Source organism: Lithobates pipiens, unplaced genomic scaffold (assembly GCF_037356315.1).
Source record: "Lithobates pipiens isolate NorthernLeopardFrog02 unplaced genomic scaffold, aLitPip1_a1.2 Scaffold_1, whole genome shotgun sequence".
Taxonomy (NCBI): domain Eukaryota; kingdom Metazoa; phylum Chordata; class Amphibia; order Anura; family Ranidae; genus Lithobates; species Lithobates pipiens.
Window position 1 is genome coordinate 145146393 of NW_027507685.1, and position 23491 is coordinate 145169883.

Genomic DNA, 23491 nt, shown 5'->3' on the forward strand with positions numbered 1-23491 from the left:
GAATATCTCCTACTCCTAAATGTGCAGTGTTTAGGAGATATTCACACTGGATGCATACCCGTGCCGTCCCTTCAGAGCTCTGTGCCGTAAACGGTGACTACCGTGCGCATGTGCAGGAGTTATGTCATTGCGGATCAGTCATTCACAGGACCAGAGTGCATACCCAGAAGGAAAATCGAAGCCCTGTCAAAAAGTGACAGAGCACCGCTGGAGGGCTTCATTCTAAAGTAAGTATTTCATAATGTGCTAGTATGCAATGCATACTAGCACATTCATTCGCTATTGCCACACAACTAGGTGGGCTCAGGGCGCAGTGCTCTGCGTCCCAAGTCCACCCTTTTTTTAAGCTAATTAGAGATGAGGCAAGGGAGTGCTGACTGATCAGAGGCCGTCCTGCTCCCGGGCTACTCATGGACATTCCCGAAGCATCCGGCCGCCGCTCTTACTGGATGGTGTACGGGATGTAGCAGGAGGAGGACCTGTCACTGGCATCAGATCGAGGTTAATGCATGCAGATGGCGATCAGCCCTCCTTGCTGGGGACATTGCTGGGTACTGTGGGCTGCTGGGGAGGGAATCCATTTAAGTGCTGCTGGTCCCCACATATGGCCAATGGAGATGGAAGACCCAGCAGCGGGTTTCTGTCACTTGTCAGCTGACACCAGGCTGAATAGCTGCCTTGAGTAATTAGCACTGTTCTGGTGACAGAGGAGGTGAGCCTTACATCTGGGACCCGACTGCCACCCTCCCGTCCGCCTCCCATAAGTTTGTCGCCCACCCCGGAAATATTTAGCACCAGCCGCCACTGGTCCCAAGGTATAAACCAAGAGAGCTAGACACCTTGAGATAACTTGACAGCACTAAATGTATGACATGAGCAACAATTCTTGCACTTATTGAACAGATATTATAAAATGCTTTCAGTTAAATATTTAACAGACCAAATAGTAGCTAAAAAATATTATTTAACTGCTGGAATTTACATACACTTTATTCAATCTTTAACACCACACAATTTCCAGATGTAGGTTAAGAATGCAGGACTGTCCCTGATAGTAAAGCATGGTTGTTAACAGATCTTTTGATAGTCATTTACATTATAAACTGTCTTCCACCATCTGCTGCCTATTAGTCCTAAAAGCAGTACTAAATTGGTCAGCATCCACATTGATGTTCGCATTTTAAAATGCTCCTTTTAAAGCATACAGCGCTGAAAACACCTTAATGTGTTTCTAAAGCCTGCCGAGTACAAGGCCAGAGTGATTCCCAAACGCCACAATTAATGATGGGCAGTTTTAAGACTCCTGCTATTCAGGCGAATAGTAATGTGGCAGCAGCAAAACATTTGTAAATAGCTGGATAGCTAGATATTGATTGAAAAATGCTTTCTAGACCATATGCTACTTTTGTTAAAATTACTAGTTTGAGAACTAAACCTAACCTATATTCTTACCCAACGGCCAATTACATAAAACTGGCGACACCACAAGGAATAAAGGGGGTGAACGAGCCTACTGGCAAGAGCATGTCACATTAGTGACCTGCCAAGAGATTACACAGCTATCAGCAAATACTCCATTTTGACACATGCCTTCCATTAACAGTTGTATTCCCGCAAGCACCAAAATCAATGAAGCAGGAATACATGGCAAGATATTCCATGATACTGAAGGGTTAATTTTCTTTTCAGATCTGTCTATCAGACTATTCCTAGGAGAACACCAGTGATCTGCTAAAGACTTTCAAAAAGCCTGGGCCAATGATTAGACATGACAAGTACTGACCGCATCCAGAATGAAAGAGTTAATGTAATTATATCAAATGTCAATCTTGTCTCTTGTTACTAGCTAACACCCCCCTTCTACCTCCCTCTCTGGTAAAGGCAGACTCTAAGGCCTCTTCCCAACATCATGGGAAAATATAGATCTTTCAGGTTGATTAAGCTGTAAGGGAATGTCTTCGCATTTCAGTGCCTCATTTCAAATACCCTCACACCTACCTTGCAAAGTCAACAGGCGCAGGATCAATAGTACACACTGATACACGCTGTTCGCTTTGTGATGGGCAGGGATTTGTATTTGCTTGTTTTTCTGCTGATCTGCAATCAAGTAAATTATAATTCTCTTAGGCAGATTTTTTTTTTTAAAGCATCACAGCAAAATATCAACATACAAAGGCATTTAAAGCTAGCCACACACATAATCAACATTATAGTATTCACCTTTTCAGTATTTGCTTTTTTTATATACTTTTATTTGAAATATGTTTTTATACGATTGTGTAATATCTGAATTGTGGCAGAGAGCATTATAAGCTGGCTTCACACCTGTCTGTTTCAGTGCTTACCCGACCCCCATTTCTCTCCAGCCATGTCCACGAATGTCTCTGCTATCCGAGACTCACCATCCTGATTGGCTGAGACACAGCAGCGGCGCCATTGGCTCCCGCTGCTGTCAAAGTCTGTCAGCCAATCAGGAGAGGGAGCGGGGCCAGGCCACAGCTCCATGTCTGAATAGACACAGGGAGCTGTGACACAGCTTGGGTGCCCCCATAGCAAGCTGCTTGTTGTGGGGGCACTTAACAGGAGGGAGGGTCCAGGAGCAACGAAGAGGAACCCAAGAAGAGGATCTGTGCTGTTCTGTACAAATCCACTGCAGCAGAGCAAGTATAAAAAAAAAAAATTTCAATCAAAATAACAAACGAGACTTTACAATTATATTTACCTTTTGTTGTGTTAGGGCAGCCTATTCAATTGAGTGGGCTGCCAAAGAATCAGAGCAAAGAAAAAAAAAAGTTAGATGAACTCCAGTTGGCAATCAGCTATTTTCCTACCTACAAGGGTCCAGGTACATGCGGCATCCCGGTGAAGGTTTACAAACAATATGCAGACTGTACTTTTCCCCTCCTTTGTTGCAAGGACAAAAGCTGTTTACCCCCCTCTTGAGTGGGCTGTCAACGAATCAGCATGAAAAAAAAAAAAAAACTCTGCCACGCTAACATTAGACAAATTCCAGTTGGCAACCATTTTCCCAACTACAAGGCTCCAGGTACAGACGGCCTCCCGATGGAGTTATACAAACATAATGCAGACTGTATTTGGCTCCTTTGTTGCAAGTATTTTATAGTTCCCTTGGCAAAAGCGGTTTACGTCCCACTATGACTTAAGCTACCATAATTCTTCTTTTAAAGCTGGGAAAGAACCCTCTACATATGGGTTCATACAGATCCATCTCACTTCTACAATGTGACATAAAAAATTGCGCTAAGGCCCTAATAGGCTTAATAAAATCAATACAATTTTGCATTCTGACCCATCAGGGTTTACACCCTATAAGTCTACAGCAATCAACTTGCGAAGATTGTTCCTTAATAGCCAGTCACCAGCAGACAGCATTGGGCATAGGGCCCTGCTGTCCCTTGATGCTAAGGTTTTTAATAGCATTGAATGGCAATACCTATTGGAAAAATTGCTAAATTTGGCTTTGGCGAGATAGTCAAACTCTGGTTAAAACTGCTATACCACAGCCCACAGGCAGTTACCAGAGAGGCTGGCAGACTTTCATCACCCCTTTGCCCTGAGAAGGGTGACCTATCAGGAATGTTCCTTGTCCCTGTTATTGTTTACCTTAGTTATTGAACCATTGGCTATGGCCATTAGATCTAACCCAGATGTACATGGGTTCCAAATGGGGATATGAAAAAAATAAAATGAGTTTGGGAAACTGGTCTCGTCGCTGTGGGTGTACCAATATGGTGCCCTTGGCCTTCTGATCATGGGTGTTCCAATATGACGGCTGTGACACCTTCTGTTTTTTCAGAATGTGATGATTTTTTGTCATAATTCATTACAACAAATGTGTCAGGTGGGCGGGAAGACTGCACTTTAACACCTGGACACTCTTGTGGCAGGACACGGGGGACGCAGCCAATCAACTCTAATCAGGGGGGTATTTAGGGAGCGCCATCTGCCTCAATCCTCACAGATTGGTGGGGCAAACCATGTCTATGGCAGATGAGCTTCAATATTGTATGTTAAGAGATCATACAGCCCCATGTTTTTGAAGCCCTTTAGCATTTGATACATATCTAATGGTTCTTTGTGCTGTTTATTTAGAGCATGCTTTTGTAAACTTGCCATACTTGGGAGATATCCATCTTCTATGCCCCTCTTCCCCTCTGCATTTAGGCTGGGTTCACACTGCAGCAGTTACGAGAACCGGATGTGATTCGCACCGCACTGCAGTGCAAATCACATCTGGATCTCTGTGCGATGCGAGTTCAGCCATACAGATAGTATGGCTGAATTTGCATCGCACCCGGCCCAAACTCGCACAGGACCCTTTTTTTGGTCCGCAGCAGAATCGGATCGCATGGGTGTTCACACCATGCGATCCGATTCCTCTCCGAGTTTGCAGATCGCACTGCGATATGCGAACTGATCTGGGGGTGTCATTAACGTTTTGCTGACACTCCCAGCAGTTCGCATAGGGCAGTGTGAACTGCCGACCGGAGGTATGCGATGCGGGAACCCGCCGCGGATTCGCTGCAATGTGAACCTAGCCTAAATATAAGGAACCCATTTTCTTTGGAAGTATCTTATCTTGACTAAGGTTGGTAAATTGTACATATTTGTTAACCTGTAAATGTGAATAGTTTATAGCAGCATTTGTACCAACTGTTTATGCATAGGGATGAGCCGAACACCCCCGGTTCAGTTTGCACCAGAACATGCGAACAGGCAAAAAATGTTTACAAAAACCGTTAAAGTCTATGGGACACGAACATGAAAAACCAAAAGTACTAATTTTAAAGGCTTATATGCAAGTTGCTGCCATAAAATGTGTATGGGGATCCTGACCCAGGGGACATGTATCAATGCAAAAAAAAAAAAAAAGTTTTAAAAACAAAAGTTTTTTCGGGAGTAGTGGTTTTAATAATGCTTAAAGTGAAATAATAAAAATTAAATATTCCTTTAAATATTGTGCCTTGGGGGTGTCCTTAGTATGCCTGTAAAGTAGCACATTTTTCCTGTCTTTAGAACAGTATCACAGAAAAATTACATTTCTAAAGTAAAAGAGTAATTTAAAACTGCTCACTGCTGTAATGAATTGTCGGTCCCGACAATACAGACAAACTCATTGAAAAAAACGGCATGGGCTCCCCCCAGTCCATTACCACGCCCTTTGGGTCCGGTATGAATATTAAGGGCAACTCTGCACCAAAATATAAAAATGCATGGGGGTCCCCAAAGTCCATACCAGGCCCTTCAGGTCTGTTATGGATATTAAGGGGAACCCTGCACCAATAAGATGGCGTAGGGGTTCCCCCAAAATCTATACCAGGCCCTTTTCCAAGCGCGCAACCTGGCAGGCCGCAGGAAAAGAGGGGGGGGAACGAGAGAGCGCCCCCCTCCTGAACCGTAAAAGGCCACATGCCCTCAACATGTCCCTATGTTCATGGGGGCAAGGGCCTCATCTCCACAACCCTTGCCTGGGTGGGGGGGCTTATTGGAATCTGGAAAGTATTTTTTTTTTTTTTAAACTGTCCCGCGATGTCCATTCATCTTCGATCACAGTGCCGACAGACAGAGAACAAAAAATGCAACAAACTCCGCCTCCACGGGAGGCTCCCGCCAACTGAATTCTCTGTGCGATGACAGCTGTTATATAGCTGAGGGCGATGACACAAAGGGACCCAGCTTCTGACGTCCGTTTTTATCGGTCCGTCTGCGCTGTGATTGAAGATGAAGGGACATCGCGGGACAGTTTTTTATTTTTTAATAAAGGACTTGTCCTAAATTGTCTACTGTCATTTTTAACATTTTGAAACTTTTTTTGGTGAATGAGTAGGGGTACAATGTACCAGATAACCATATACATGGAGGGCCCGGGATCTGGGGGTCCCCTTGTTAAAGGGGGCTTCCAGATTCCGATAAGACCCCCATCCATAGACCCCACAAACACGGGGCAAGGGTTGTGGGGATGAGGCCCTTGTCCCCATCAACCTAAAGGGCCCGATATGGATTTGGCTTCTCAATGACCAGAGCACGTTTTACAATTTGGCACTGCTCTGTTTTAATTGCATGGTCATGCAATGCTGTAGCCAAACTAAATTTGCATCATTTTTCCCCACAAATAGAGCTTTATTTTAAAGATATTTGATTTCCTCCGCAATTTTTATTTTTTGCGATATAAATGGAAAAAGACCAAAGATTTTGAAAAAAATAATTCTACTTTTTGATATAAAAAAAATCCAATAAACTCCATTTTAATCATATTTAGGCCAAAATGTATTCAGTCACATGTCTTTAGTAAAAAAAAAAAATATCAATAAGCGTATATTTATTAGTTTGCGCAAAAGTTATAGCGTCTACAAACTAGGGTACATTTTCTGTAATTTACGCAGCTTTAAGTTGATTACTTCCTCATTTCTTGCAGTGCTAAAATGGCAGGCCAAAACAACCCCCCCCCCCCCCAAAGGACCCCATTTTGGAAAGTAGAGACCCCAAGGAAATTGCTGAGAGGCATGTTGAGCCCATTGAATATTTTACTTTTTGTCTCAAGTGATTGAAAAAAAAAAACAAATGACACAAAGTTGTCATTGTAAATTATATATTGCTCACACATGCCATGGCTATATGTGGAATTACATCCCAAAATACATTCTGCTGCTTCTCCTGAGTATGGGGATGCCTCATGTGTGAGACTTTTTGGGAGCCTAGCCGTGTACAGGACCCCGAAAACCAAGCACCGCCTTCAGCATTTCTAAGGGCATACATTTTTGATTTCACTCCTCACTACCTATCAGTTTAGAAAAATGGAAAATAGACACCCCAAGCTATTTGCCGAGAGGCATGTTGAGTCTATGGAATATGCCACAAGTTGCGGGAAAATTCCAAACTTTTTTTTTTATGTGCACAAAGTGGTCACTAAATGATATATTGCTCAAACATGCCATGGGCATATGTGAAATTACACCCCAAAATACATTTTTCTACTTCACCACATGTGTGAGACTTTGAGAGCCTAAGCATGTACAGGACCCTGAAAACCAATCATGGCCTTCAGGCTTTCTAAGGGCGTAAAATGGTGATTTCATTCCTCACTACCCATCACTGTTTCGGAGGTCATGAATAGTCAAGATAGCACCCCCCCCCCCCCCCAATTACCCAGTTTTGTGTCTGATTTCCAAAATGAGGTCATTTGGGGGGGGGGGGGGGGGTTTGTGCAATCTTGGAATTTTATGGCCTTCGAAACTGACAGGTAGTGAGGAGTGAAATCAAATATACAGTGGTGTGAAAAAGTGTTTGCCCCCTTCCTCATTTCCTGTTCCTTTGCATGTTTGTCACACTTAAGTGTTTCGGAACATCAAACCAATTTAAACAATAGTCAAGGACAACACAAGTAAACACAAAATGCAATTTGTAAATGAAGGTGTTTATTATTAAAAGGTGAAAAAAAATCCAAACCATCATGGCCCTGTGTGAAAAAGTGATTGCCCCCTAAACCTAATAACTGGTTGGGCCACCCTTAGCAGCAACAACTGCAACCAAGCGTTTGCGATAACGTGCAATGAGGCTTTTACAGCATCCTGGAGGAATTTTGGCCCACTCATCTTTGCAGAATTGTCCTAATTCAGTTACATTAGAGGGTTTTCGAGCATGAACTGCCTTTTTAAGGTCATACCACAACATCTCAATGGGATTCAGGTCAGGACTTTGGCTAGGCCACTCCAAAGTCTTCATTTTGTTTTTCTTCAGCCATTCGGTGGTGGACTTGCTGGTGTGTTTAGGATCATTGTCCTGCTGCAGAACCCAAGTTCGTTTCAGCTTGAGTACACGAACAGATGGTCGGACATTCTCCTTCAGGATCTCTTGGTAGACAGCAGAATTCATAGTTCCTTTTATCACGGCAAGTATTCCAGGTCCTGAAGCAGCAAAACAGCCCCAGACCATCACACTACCACCACCATATTTTACTGTTGGTATAATGTTCTTTTTATGAAATGCAGTGTTCCTTCTACGCCAGATATACTTGGACACACACCTTCCAAAGAGTTCCACTTTTGTCTCATTGGTCCACAGAATGTTGTCCCAAAAGTCTTGGGGATCATCAAGATGTGTTGTGGAGAAATTGAGATGAGCTTTGATGTTCTTTTTGCTCAGCAGTGGTTTTCTCCTTGGAACTCTGCCATGCAGGCCATTTTTGCCCAGTCTTTTCCTGATGGTGGAGGCATGAACGCTGACCTTAACTGAGGCAAGTGAGGCCTGCAGTTCCTTGGACGTTGTTGTGGGGTCTTTTGTGATCTCTTGGATGAGTCGTCGCCGCGCTCTTGGGGTAATTTTGGGCGGCCGGCCACTCCTGGGAAGGTTCACCACTGTTCCATGTCTTCGCCATTTGTGGATAATGGCTCTCACTGTGGTTCGCTGGATTCCCAAAGCTTTGGAAATGACTTTATAACCCTTTCCAGACTGATAGATCTCAATTACTTTCTTTCTCAATTGTTACTGAATTTCTTTGGGTCTCGGCATGATGTGTAGCTTTTAAGGATCTTCTGGTGGACCTTACTGTGTCAAGCGGCTCCTATTTAAGTGATGCCTTGATTGTGAACAGGTGTGGCAATAATCAGGCCTGGGTGTGGCTAGAGAAATTGAACTCAGGTGTGGACAACCACAGCTATAGTATGTTTTAACAAGGGGGGCAATCACTTTTTCACACAGGGCCATGATGGTTTGGATTTTTTTTCACCTTTAATAATAAACACCTTCATTTACAAATTGCATTTTGTGTTTACTTGTGTTGTCCTTGACTATTGTTTAAATTGGTTTGATGTTCCGAAACACTTAAGTGTGACAAACATGCAAAGGAACAGGAAATGAGGAAGGGGGCAAACACTTTTTCACACCACTGTATGACACCAGACCAATGCTTGTGTTCGCTTTTGCACATGAGCATGGGGGGGGGGGGGGGGCAGGGGTGTTTTTGTTTATCAGTTTTATTGTTATCTTAGGGATAGTCAAAAATGTATGCCCTTAGAAATCCTGAAGGCAGTGATTGGTTTTCGGGGTCCTGTACACGGCTAGGCTCTAAGAAAGTCTCACACGTGAGGTATCCCCATACCCAGAAGCAGCAAAAAGTATTTTGGAGTGGAATTCCACATATAACCATGGCACGTGTGAGCAATATATCATTTAGTGACAACTTTGTGCACAAAAAAAAAGTTTGTAATTTTCCCAAAACTTGTGGCAAAATATAATCTATTCCATGGACTCAACATGCCCATCAGCAAATAGCTTGGGGTGTCTACTTTACAAAAAGGGGTCATTTGGGGGGGGGGTTTGAACTGTCCTGACATTTTATGTATAACATTAGAAGCTAATGTCACACCTCAGCCACTCTTCTAACCACTTGAAGACAAAGCCCTGACATTTCGGCAGAATGGCACGGGCAGGCAAATTGGTGTACAGGTATGTCCATTTGTATTTGCCGCCCTGCCATCACGTGCGTGCCGGCACGCGCTGGTCGGGACCCCTGTGACTCCGGTTGCGGGTCCCGCGGACTCGATTGACACGGGGATACCCGTGATCATCTCACGGGGAGGCTGGATGGGGAGATGCCGATGTAAACAGCATCTCCCTGTTCTGCCTAGCAAAAAGTGACACTGATCAGTGCATTTGTATAGCACTGACTGCTGTATAGATGACAATGGTCCCAAAAATGTGTCAAAAATTTCTGATGTGTCCGCCATAATGTCAGTGTCACAATAAAAATCGCTGATTGCCGCCATTACTAGTAAAAAAAAAATTAATAAAAATGCCATAAAACTATTCCCTATTTTGTAAACGCTATAAATTTTGCGCAAACCAATCAATAATCGCTTATTGTGATTTTTTTACCAAAAATATGTAGAAGAATGCGTATCTGCCTAAACTGAGGAAAACAAATGTTTTTTATATATTTTTGGGGGATATTTATTATAGCAAAAAGTAAAAAATAATGCGTTTTTTTCAAAATTGTCGCTCTATTTTTGTTTATAGTGCAAAAAAAAAACGCAGGGGTGAAAAAAAAAGGACGTCAATTTTGTTTGGGAACTACGTCGCACGACCTCACAATTGTCAGTTAAAGCGACGCAGTGCCAAATCGCAAAAAGGGGCCTGGTCTTAAGCCAGCAAAATGGTCTGAAAGTGGTTAAAAAAAATTTTTTGCTAGAAAATTACTTTGAACTCCCAAACATTATATATATATATATTTTAAATCAAAGGCCCTACAGATTAAAACAGTGGGTGTTGCAACTTTTTTTTCCCACACAGTATTTGCACAGCGATTTTTCAAACAAAATTGTTTTGGAAAAAAAAAAACACGTTTTTTCAAATTTAACCACTTGCTTACTGGGCACTTAACCACTTGGCACTTAAACACCCTTAATAACCAGACCAATTTTCAGCTTTCGGTGCTCTCACATTTTGAATGACAATTACTCAGTCATGCAACACTGGACCTATATGAATTTTTTGTCATTTTTTTCACACAAATGGAGCTTTCTTTTGGTGGTATTTAATCACCGCTCGGTTTTTTATTTTTTGTGCTATAAAAGAAAAAATACAGAAAATTCTGTAAAAAAAATTATTTTTCTTTGTTTCTGTTATGAAATTTAGCAGATTAGTAAATTTTTTCTTCATAAATGTTGGCCAAAATTTATACTACTACATATCTTTGGTAAAAATAAGTACAAATTGATGGATATTATTTGGTCTTTGTGAAAGTTATTGAGTCCACAAGCTATGGTGCCAATATCTGAAAATTGATCACACCTGAAGTACTGACGGCCTATTTCAATTCTTGAGACCCTAACATGCCAGAAAAGTACAAATACCCCCCAAATGACCTCTTTTTTGGAAAGAAGACATTCCAAGGTATTTAGTAAGAGGCATGATGAGTTTTTTGAAGTTGTAATTTTTTCCCACAATTCTTTGCAAAATCAAGATTTTTCACAAAATTGTCATATTATCAGTGTATTTCTCACACACAGCATATGCATACCACAAATTACACCCCAAAACACATTCTGCTATTACTCCAGAGGACGGCGATACCACATGTGTGAGACTTTTACACAGTGTGGCCACATACAGAGGCCCAACATGCAGGAAGCGCCATCAGGCGTTCTGGAGCACCCAGGACAATTCTGACATTTCTCTCCTACATGTAAAAATCATCATTTATTTGCTAGAAAATTACATAGAATCCCAAAACATTATATATGTTTTTTAGCAAACACCCTGGAGAATACAATGGTGGTCGTTGCAACTTTTTATCTTGCACGGTTTTTTCGCAGCAATTTTTTGAATGCTTTTTTTTGGAAAAAACAGTTTTGTGCTTAAAAAAAAAAAAAAAAAACACACAGTAAAGTTAGCCCAATTTTTGCATAATGTGAAAGATGAAGTTACGCTGAGTAAATAGATACCTAACATGTCACTCTTCAAAATTGCACACGCTCGTGGAATGGCGCCAAACATCGCTACTTAAAAATCCCCATATGCGACGATTTAATTTTTTTTTACTGGTTACGTGTTTTAAGTTACAGAGGAGGTCTAGGGCTAGAATTATTGCTCTCACTCTAATGTTCGCAGCGATACCTCACATGTGTGGTTTGAACACCGTTTTCATATGTGGGCGGGACTTACGTATGCGTTCGCTTCTGGATGCAAGCACATGGGGACAGGGGCGCTTTAAAAAAAAAAAAATATTTATTGTTCATTTTACTTTTAGTTTGACATTTTTTTCCCCAAAAATAAATTTTTTGATCACTTTTATTCCTATTACAAGGAATGTAAACATCCCTTGCAATAGGAATATGGCATGACAGGTCCTCTTTACAGTGAGATATGGGGTCAATAAGACCCCACATCTCACCTCTAAGCTGGGAAGCCTGAGAAAAAAAAAAAAAAGATTCTGGCTTTGATCGTATTGGCGAGTCGGTAGAAGCACCGGAGGGCAGTGGGAGGGGGAGATGTCTATGGCTGGGTATTGCAGGGTATCACCGACTATGGCTGGGTATCTCTGAGTATGGCTGGGTATCTCCGAGTATGGCGTTGCAGAGTATTGTGTTGCAGAGCATTGCAGAGTGTTGCAGGGTATTGGCGGGTGTTGCAGAGCAGTGCAGAGTGTTACAGGGTATTGGCGGGTGTTGCAGAGTGTTGCAGGGTATTGGCGGGTGTTGCAGAGTGTTGCAGGGTATTGGCGGGTGTTGCAGGGCATTGCAGAGTGTTGCAGGGCATTGCAGAGTGTTGCAGAGTAATGGCAGGGAATTCAGGGGTTAAATTTCGGTGAGCAGCGATGTGGGCACTGCAGATGCAGCCCACAGCGCTGCTGACACCGATCTCTTCCCCCTCCGCTGTACCGATCGGTACAGATAGGGGGAGGGAGGAACCGGCGTCATAACAGGACGCCGGTTTGTTTACAAGTGATCACTCCGTCATTTGACGGAGCGATCACGTGGTAAACGGCCGCGATGAGTAACTGTTTACTGTGATCCGTGATGCTCTCGAGTGCGCGCCCCAGGGGGTGCGCGAGAGCGGAATTCTGGGAGGACGTCATATGATGGCCTCCCAGAGTTAAACAACCGCCCTGTAGCCGTCATTCGGCTATGGGCCGGTTGTTAAGTGGTTAAACACCCTTCCTGCCCAGACCAATTTTCAGCTTTCGGTGCTCTCACACTTTGAATGACAATTACTCAGTCATGCAACACTGTACCCAAATGAATTTTTTGTCCTTTTTTTCCCACAAATAGAGCTTTCTTTTGGTGGTATTTGATCACCTCTGGGGTTTTTATTTTTTGCGCTATAAATGAAAAAAGACCGATTTTTTTTTTTAAAAAACGCATATTTCTTTGTTTCTGTGACAAAATTATGCAAATTATTAATTTTTCTTCATAAATTTTGGCCACAATTTATACTGCTACATATCTTTGGTAAAAATAACCCAAATTAGTGGATATTATTTGGTCTTTGTGAAAGTTAGTCTACAAGCTGTGGTGCGAATCATTCAAAATTGATCACACCTGATGTACTGGTGGCCTATCTCACTTCTTGTGACCCGAACAAGCCAGGAAAGTACAAAAACCCCCCAAATGACCCCTTTTTGGAAAGTAGACAAATGACACCCCCAAAAAAAATTCTGCTACTCCTCCTGAGTATTACAATACCACATGTGTGGGACTTTTTCACAGCCTGGCCACATAGAGAGGCCCAACATGCAGGGAGAGCCATCAGGTGTTCTAGGAGCATAAATTACCCATCTAACTTGTTGACTACCTATTACACTTTTGAAGGCCCTGGAGCACCAGGACAATGACACGTGACACTGATGACAGATGGCACTGATACGTGGCAATGATGACACTTATACGTGGCACTGATGACAGATGGCACTAAAACGTGGCACCGATGATGCGTGACACTGATGACAGATGGCACTGATAAGTGGCATTGATGACACGTGACACTGACAACAGATGGCAAGTGACACTGACAGGTGGCACTGATGACAAATGGCACCAATATGTGGTACTGATGACAGATGGCACTATGTGGCACTGACGACAAATGGCACTGGGGACAGATAGTGCTATCTGTCCCCAGTGCCACCTGTTAGTGCTAACAGGTGGCACTGGGGTGGATGGCACTGGGGGAGCATGGCACTGGGGGAGGATGGCACTTTTTTTATTTTATTTTTTTCCCACTTACGGCCGCTGCAGCCGTTCATGTCTCCCCTCACACGCTGTCTGTGTGAGGAGGGAGAGCGGCGCTGAGAGATGATCTCATATGTTTACATATGAGATCATCTCACATTGGACACACCAATCGCGCTGTAAACGGCCGCTGTGATTGGCCGTTTGCAGCGATCTGTGTTTGCCTGTCTCCGGGGGACACGGCAAACACAAAACCTCCCCAATGCGCGCCCGCGGCGGTGCGCATTGCGGACGTAAAGAGGAGGACGTCCAGGGACGGCCTCCCGGACGAAAGCGCCCGCTCTAAAGCAGTCATTTAGCTATAGGGCGGGTGGGAAGCCGTTAATGCACAAAAACACATTACCCAAATGTTTGATGAAATAAAGAAGATCTTATTTGCGACGAAGCTTCTGGTTTCTTAGGCCATAGAGATGACTGGAGCCGTTCTGATCTCTGATCAGCTCTATGGTCAGCTGACGGAACCACCTGCTGCATTCTCGGGTTCCCTGTTGGGACAGGAGAGCCCAAGAAAACCATGGAAGACGGTGGGAAGGGGAACATTCCCTTCCACTGCTTGTAAAAGCAGTCTAGGGGGCAATTAGCCGCTAGAATTGCTTTTACATAAAAGCCGACTGCTGGCTGAAAAGAATGATACTAAGATGATACCTAAACCTAAGGCAGTGGTATAACCACTCAAAGCCCAGCAACATAACAGTACCTTGCTGGTACTTGCTGAGCATATATTGTAATGTAAGCCTGTGGGTTGAACGAAAAAAAGAGACTGATCTGTGGGTATGTCCACCATTAGAATACTGCCCTTCATCCCCCCACTTCTTTTTTTTTTTTTAAATCTTTATTTAAGGAATGCGGTACAAATAATGCAGTTACATAACAAATTGTTCACCAACAGAAAAGAAAAGAAAAACATTTCAGAGAATGTACGCAACGAGGTACTAAGTCCATTGGATTGGGATCGCGGTGTAATGCCCTAGATTTCCCGCATTCCAAAGGTATTTTTAACATAAGGAGAAGAAAAGGATATAGAGTTAAGGAATATAGAGAAAGAAGAGAGAAAGAAAAAGAAAAAAAAAGGGGAGCAGGGGGTACACAAGAGGGGAAGGGGTGGGAGGGGGACAGACTTCGTTAGGGCCCGCAGCCCCGGCCATGAGCAGACCCTCAGATGTAAGATTTGTATTCGTCAGAGTATCGGAACATATCCCAGTGTGTCCAACGTGCATTGTGTTCTTCCTCACGGTCCCCAAGGGCAGCTGTAAGTTGCTCCATCCGCTGTATGTCGCACACTCTGGTGAACCACAAAGATACCATAGGTGGCGACTGTTGCTTCCATACACTGGGAATGCAAGCCCGTGCCGCGCTCAGCAGATGCCTCAGCAAGGATTTGCTGTACCGCTTACATGACATTGGGGTTAGGTTTAAGAATATAGCTGCTGGATTATCCTGTAAAGAGATATCTGTGATTTTGTGAATAATCTGCAAGACCTGTCTCCAGAACTGTGCTAGATCTGGACACTCCCAGAAAATGTGGAGTAGTGTGCCATTGTGGGTGTTACACCTCCAACATAAGGGGCTAAGGCCCGGAAATATGGACGCCAGAACTGACGGGGTCCTGTACCAACGCGTCAGAATCTTGTAGGTCATCTCCTGATATTTGCTACACAGGGATGATTTGTGCGCAAACAGGAGAATACGTTTTTTTTGATCTTCCGTGAACGTGGTATGGAGATCCCGTTCCCACTTCCTCAAGTATGGAGGGTCAGCTTGCGACACGTGAGCGAGTAAAATATTATAGGAGTAGGAAAGAGACCCCCTCATGGGCCCCTCTCCCGAGCATAAGCCCTCAAAGGGAGTCAATTGTCTGCGAAAACAGCCACTGTCTGGGAGTGATCGGAGGAAGTGCGCAAGTTGTGTAATCTTCCATTTCCCCAAAATTGAAGTCATCCACCCACTTCTAATGATGGGCACACATGCACCATTATTATTAATTTTTTTTTTTTTTAACTATGGTGGTGAAAAAAAATCACCTCCTACAGCACTGGAGTCACTCATTTTCATATCGTGAGAGCAAAGGCTGTTGCTGTCAAGATAAATAAATCAGTGTTGCAGCTGAATGGCATACCTGAAAAGCAAACAATGGTAACAATAAAACATGAACTCAAAACAACTTGATTTTTTAACGCAATCTGTGCCTAAAAAATATATGCCGAAGCATTGGGGGAATTCTCCCCTAATGTTAGGAGCAAATTGCTCCTCCACCCCTGCTTCGGCATATATGCTCTTTTTATTAACTGTGGTGGTGAAAATAGGATTTTTTGTACTCACCGTAAAATCCTTTTCTCTGTAATTCACCGACCGACACAGCTCCTCTCTGTAACTAAATGTGTTTGTTAGCCTGCCACTAGGAGAAACTAGGCAAAATTGTAACACAATACACAGAATTGTCAGTACCGCCCAGGGGGCGGACCCTGTGCTAACAACCCTCCCTGCTGTCCCAGCAGCTTCAGTACGTCAACAAGCAGTACAACGTAGAGAAGGAGGGGTGGGTGCTGTGTCAGTCGGTGAATTACAGAGAAAAGGATTTTACGGTGAGTACAAAAAATCCTATTTTCTCTTATATTCACTGACCGACACAGCTCCTCTCTGTAACTAAATGGGATGTCCCCAAGCAGTGCCAAATGAGGGGTGGGAAAAAACAGCATAAAAACTTCATCCACCATGGCAAGTGGGAACTAGTGAAACTAAACCCACAAAAAACAGCAGTGTGTGGAAAAAACACCTCCATAAAACCGGGTATCCTCAACAGGAGTGATCCCCAAGACCGCAACCTTGCGGAAGTAATGCAACCATGCATTAACAAAACAGTACTGCGTTTCTATAAAAAAAAAAAAAAAAAAAAAAAAAAACAGGAAAAAATCTCAATTGCATATATAGAATTGCAACTACACGGCCGCCTGGAAAAAAATTTGCGGCCAAAACAGGCATCAGCCAATGCACTGACGTCTACCTTGTAGAACTTGGTAAACGTATGGACAGACGACCAGGTCGCCGCCTTACACAACTGAGTGACAGAAGCTTGGTGTTGGAAGGCCCAAGACGTTCCGATTTCTCTCGTAGAGTGGGCCGTGACTGGAAAGGGGGGCACCTTCAAGGCGTAGGCTTGGATTACAAACTGTCTGATCCACCTGGAAATGGTGGCCGATGAGACCGCCATACCCTTCTTTGGACCAGCCACCGAAACAAACAGTGAGTCTGACTTCCGAAAGGGAGCCGTGGCAGACAAGTACACCTTCAGAGCCCTAACCACATCTAGAGCGTGAAGGACCACATCTAGAGCGTGAAGGGCCACCTCCTTGGGGTGCTTCGGCTTAGGACACAACGATGGTAATGCAATGTCCTCATTGATATGAAAAGCCGAACCCACCTTCGGTGGAAAGGATGCTTGTGGACGCAACACCACCTTATCCCTGTGGATGACCAGATAAGGCGACTTGCATGACAAGGCCGCCAATTCCGAAACCCTCCTGGCCGATGTCATGGCCACTAGAAAGACCACTTTCTGGGAAAGAGTCAACAGGGGAATCTCCCTGATGTTTTCAAACGGCGGCTTTTGAAGCACCAATAACACCAGGTTCAAATCCTATGGGGGTAACGGCGGACGCACCAGAGGTATTACATGTCGTACCCCCTGTACGAAGGCACTCACTAATGAGTGAGACGCCAGGGGTCGCTGAAAAAAAAAAAACAGCCAAGGCTGAAATTTGCCCCTTAATGGTGCTTAATGCCAACTTCTGGTCTACTCCTTGCTGAAAAAACAGCAGGATCCTGGATATAGAAAAGGAGCACGGACACCATCCTTTCTCCTCGCACATGGCAATGTAGGCCTTCCAGGTATGATGGTATATCTTCTGTGAAGAAGATTTACGTGCCCTCAACATAGTTGGAATCACCAAGTCCGACAGACCCCGGTTCCTCAGCACCTGGCTCTCAATAGCCATGCCGTTAAAGCCAGCGATGGTAAAGCAGGGTGAAAGATTGGACCTTAAGATAGGAGTTCCTCTCGCAGCGGCAGTCGCCAGGAAGTGTCTGCCACCAGACGCACCAGGTCTGCTGAGGCCAATCTGGGGCAACCAGGATTGCTGGAATCCCCTCGGCTTCCACTCTGCGAAGCAGAGGTGGCAACAGTTTTAGAGGAGGAAAGGCGTAGATCAGCTAGTACTGATCCCACAGAGCCACCAGCGCATCTGACGCGTCTGCCCATGGTTCTCTTGTCCTGGACACGAATCTTGGCACCTTCCAATTGAGACGGGAGGCCAATAGATCCAAATCTTGCATGCCCCACTTCAGGCACAGCAGCCTGAATATCTCCGGATGCAATGCCCATTCTCCTGGGTCCAGCATCTGTCGACTCAGATAGTCCGCCTGCCAATTTTCCACCCCTGGGATGTAAATGGCCGACAGGGCCAGTACGTGTCGCTCTGCCCACCGAAGTATGTGAGCGACCTCCCGAGCAGCGGCTGAGCTCCTTGTTCACTCCTTGGTGATTTATGTATGCCACAGCCATGGCGTTGTCCGACTGTACCCTGATCGGACGCCCTTAAAGACTTAACGACCATGTGTGGAGGCACAACCCGATCGCTCTCAATTCAAGCAGATTGATCAGCAACTTGGATTCTTCCATCGACCAGAGGCCCTGAGCCAACTGAATCCCCATCACTCCACCTCAGCCGGATGATCCTCTGCACTTTTACAAAGTTATTGACGGCTTTTAAGTCCAAGATTGGACGTACCCCTTCCTTCTTGGGAAATACAGATTTGAGTAGAATCCCTGGAAGCGTTCCGATTCTGGAACTGGTACAACCACCCCTCAACTCAGCAAGTCCCTTACCGCCCTCAACAGGGCCTCCCAGCGAACCGGGGACACGGGTATGCTGGAGGGGAAGAATCTGTTTGGCGGCCAAGAGAGAAACTATCTTGTAGCCTGTGGAAATCAGATCGCAGACCCATTGGTCGAATAAGCGGGAGGACCAACAGGCTTAAAAACCTCCCGAAGGTGACCCCCCACGGGTGGGGGCAAACCTTCACGCGGTAGCACATTTTGTCGCAGGCTTGCGATGCCAGAGACGCTTTTGTCCATCCGTGGCCGTCCTGTCGGGCTGGGGACGATTCGCTCAAGCCACGGTCGGACAAAAAAGCCGCTTGTGAGCGGAAAAAGAGGGCTCTTGCCTATGGTGTGGCTCCTTAGACTTCCTGGCTTGCGGGAGTAGGGTACGCTTACCACCGGTGGCATTTTTTATGTCATCCAATGAGGCTCCAAAGAGACGGTCGCCAAGGAAGGGAAGATCCATCAGGGCTTTCTTAGATGCCTGGTCAATAGACCAGCATTTTAGCCAAATCAGGCGCCTCAAAAACCACAGCTGACACTGAAGCCCTGGATAACAGAGGAAGAGTATCCAGGGCCACGTCACAAACATACTTAAGGCCTTGCACTAGTTGGTCTGCTAGTACCACGCAGACAGGGGAGACCTGTTGCTCTCCCAATTTGCGGTGCAAAAGTTTTGCCCACTCAGTCAGTGTCTGTGACACCAGTGCGGATGCCAGTACAGGTCGCACGGCTGACCCCACAACCATAAACAAGGAACGAGCCACCGCCTCGGCCTTCCTGTCCGTGAGCTCCTTGAATGCAGGAGTCCCCTCAACCGGGATCGTGGTTACTTTGTTTAACATGGATACTGGGGGGCCCACGACCGGAGGAGCCGACCACTTTTTGAGAAGGCTTTCCTCAAAGGGGTAACGCACCGCCATGTTTTTGGGGACCAAAAAGGTCCTTTTTGCGGCTGACCCCATTTCCCGTAGATGAACTTGTCAAAATAAGTCAAATACGGGAACACCTTAGGTGAACGTGCTGGCTTGCGGGACCCAAAGGGGACCAATACATCAGCAGAGGGATCCGCTGGCTTCTGGATCTTCAGGGTATCACGCACAGCTGTGATAAGTGCTCCAACCAGCGCTTTGTTGGGCCCGGACACAGACGGGGAATCATCCTCACTGTCTGACCAGTCCTGGTCAGCCTCGTCCGATAGGTCAGAGCAGGGGTCACCCAAACGCAGCAGGGCCCGAGTCTGCATCAGAACTCTCCTCAGAGGACAGGGGGGGCAGGGGCCTTTTTAGCGCACCTTTCCTTCCATGCACCTCCTCTTTTTTAGCAAGAAATGAGTTAAGGACCGCCGTTAGGGTGTCCACGTGCACAGCGCCATCTGCAGGTGACCCGGTTGGAATAGCTTGGATTTCGGGGTAAGAAACACCAGTTTCTGAAGCCATGCTGACCCTACCCTGTCTGCCACCTGAAAGGGGACTTAGGATGGTGAAGGTCCCACCCTCCTGCTGCCGCTGGCTGGGGGGGGGCTCCTAGCACCAGACTCACCACCCTGAGGCATTCTGTGTCGGTTACTAGCCTTGCCTGTAGTCCCCAGGAGGTTACTCGAGTGCAGAGTGAAGAAGCTGTGTCAGCAAGAGCAGAGAAGAATGGTGAAACGATCTGCAGAGCTTACATCAGCGTTCAGGGAATGGCTGCCCAGCGTCCTGTATACACAGTTAGCCGCATGTAATAGCACATGGCATGCTGTCACTAGAGAGCTGCGGTGAAAAAAAGCGCTCAGGCTTCAAGAAAATGGGCAATGATCTGAATAGGGAAAAGCTACAGAAAAATGGCCGCTGAAGCTCACAAGGGGAACCTGCTCTGCCCCTATTCAAAATGGCCGCTGGACAGCACCATGCAGTGAAAGGAACAGTGCTGCCTCAAACACAGTAAAATATCTCCACAGGCACCTTTTTGGGACATCCCACACCGGAACCAGGACCATCGCTAACCACACAGACCCCATACAGGTGAGAGACCCAGTGATCCCCTCTACACACACCACACAGCAGACACATGCAGCCGCCCCCCGGGGGGGAAGGAGGGAAGATAGGGACGTGGGAGAGAAGAGAAGGTGGTGAGTATTCTCAGAAATACTACTGGTACCTCGAGCCACATGAGAAAGGCAGAGGAAGATTAGGGAAGTAAACAAGTGGCTGATGAGCTGGTGTAGTAAAGAGGGGTTTGGGTTCCTGGAGAACTGGGCTGACTTCTCATTCGGTCACCAGTTTTGTAGAAGGGACGGACTGCACCTAAATGAAGAGGGTGCAGATCTGCTGGGAGTTAGGATGGCCGAAAAGTTAGAGGGGCTTTTAAACTAGGCGATGGGGGGGGGGGGTCCAGAGGTAGAGATAGCGCAGCAAATATTCCAGAGGGTAGTATTGGGGGCATTAGTGGTAGGTTGACTAAAGCACATAAACCCAAGGTTAGTATAGTAACAAGTCCTAGTTGCAATCTCGGAAACACCCAATAAGAAGAAAGTATGCAACCGGTCTAAACTATGTGGCATCACCAATGCCATGAGCCTGGCGGACAAGAGATACTGTTGTATGAGGAGGATTTAGATTTTGTGGGAATCTCAGAGACTTGGTTCAAAAGCTCTCATGATTAGCTGGCAACCATTCAAGGGTATTCCATTTATCGCAGGGATAGAGAAGGAAAAAAAGGGGGGGGATATGCCTGTATATCAAGAATAATGTACAAGTGAATGTGAGAGATGACATCACTAAAGGAGCTAGGGTGGAGGTGGAATCCTTATGGGTAGAGCTCCAAACTAAGGGGAAAATAATACTGGGAGTATGTTATAGGCCCCCTAAACCGAGGAAGGAGGGGAAGAAGGACCGCCTATCACAATTTGGTTTAGCAGCAAGGATGGGAAGTGTCATCATAATGGGGGATTTTAATTATCCAGACATAGAATGGGCGGAAGTAACCGCTCGCTCATTTGTCTAAGGCTCGCCAGTTCCTAAATGTCTTGCAGGACAATTTTATGGGTCAGATGGTAGACACACCAACTAGAAACAAAGCGTTACTAGACCTACTGATTACCAACAATACATACCTGATCATGGATGTGTAAAAAAAAAGGGGCAATTTAGGTAACTGATAGGTCAATTAGCTTCAGTATAAATCACACAAATAGGAAACATAAGGGTACAAACGACACTGAATTTCAAAAGAGCCAACTTCCCTAAACCACGAACCTTGCTAGAAGATATAAATTGGGATAAAATCTTAGGAACAAAGAACACAGTGGAGAGATGGGTTTTCTTTAGGAGCATACTAAATAAGGGCATGAGCCAGTGCATCCCATTTGGAAATAAATTTACAAGAGCGAACAAAAATCCCGGATGGCTTAAGAAAGGGCCAAAATACATCCCTGGGAATTAGACCAGTTAGTTACATAGTAGGTGAGGTTGAAAAAAATACACAAGTCCATCCTATGTGCGTGATTGTATGTCAGTATTACATTGTATATCCCTGTATACTGCGGTTGTTCAGGTGCCTATCTAATAGCTTCTTGAAACTATCAATGTCCCCCCCACTGAGACCACCGTCTGTGGAAGGGAATTCCACATCCTTGCCACTCTTACATTAAAGAACCCTCTATGTGGTTTAAGGATAAACCTCTTTTCTTCTAATTTTAATGAATGACCACGAGTCCTTTTAAACTCCCTTATGCAACGTTTTTTTATCCCTATTGTAGGGTCACCAGTATGGTATTTGTATATTGAAATCATATCCCCTCTCAAGCATCTTCTCCAGAGAGAATAAGTTCAGTGCTTGCAACCTTTCCTCATAACCAATATTCTCCAAACCCTTTATTAGTTTTGTTGTCCTTCTTTGTACTCACTCCATTTCCAGTACATCCTTCCTGAGGATTGGTGCCCAGAACTGGACAGCATACTCCAGCTAAGGCCGGACCAGAGTCTTGTAGAGTGGGAGAATTATTGCTTTATCTCTTGAGTTAATCCCCTTTTTAATGCCAATATTCTGTTTGCTTTGTTAGTCCTTTTCCATCCTAGATTCCCCCAGAGGTTCTCCCCACAGTGTATAGATTGCATTGATATTTTTGCCACCCAAATGTAATATTTTAAATTTTTCTACATTGAACCTCATTTACCATGTAGTTGACCCACCCCATTAATTTATTCAGATCTTTTTGACAGGTTTCCACATCCTGCGGAGAAGTTCTCTACTTAGCTTAGTATCGTCCGCACATACAGAGATTGAACTGTTTATCTCATCTTCCAGGTAGTTTATAAACAAATTAAACAGGATTGGCCCCAGCACAGAACCCTGGGGGACTCCACTACCCACCCCTGACAATTCTGAGTACTCCCCATTTATCACAACCCTCTGAACTTGCCCTTGTAGCCAGTTTTCAATCCATGTACCCAACATATGGTCCATGCCAACGGACCTTATTTTGTACAGTAAACATTTATGGGGAACTGTGTCAAATGCTTTTGCAAAATCCAGATATACATCTATAGGCCTTCCTTTAGATTGTAACTCAGCTCCTCATAAAAGATTAATAGATTGGTTTGGCAAGAACGATTCTTCGTGAATTCATGCTGATTATTGCTAATGATACCACTAACTGGTCTGTAATTCCCAGGGATGTATTTTGGGCCCTTTGCCAATCAGCCAGTATCACTCCAGTCAGAAAAAATTAGGAACAATGGTCTGGCAATTACTTATCTGAGTTCCCCAAGTACCCTCGGGTGCAAGCCATCTGGTCCTGGTGATTTATTAATGTTACGTTTCCCAAGTCTAATTTTAATTCTGTCCTCTGTTAACCATGGAAGTGCTTACTGTGATGTCATGA

At 44.9% G+C, this 23491-nt stretch overlaps 1 long non-coding RNA gene across 1 annotated transcript in view; it reads right to left on the reverse strand.

Moving 5' to 3' along the window:
* Positions 1–2397, reverse strand: part of LOC143975599 (uncharacterized) — a 29712-nt gene extending 27315 nt beyond the window's left edge. Inside the window, exon 1 of the long non-coding RNA XR_013272400.1 lies at positions 1999–2397. This is a non-coding gene — a long non-coding RNA (uncharacterized LOC143975599). The remainder of the gene's footprint in view (positions 1–1998) is intronic.
* Positions 2398–23491: the final 21094 nt, after the last annotated feature.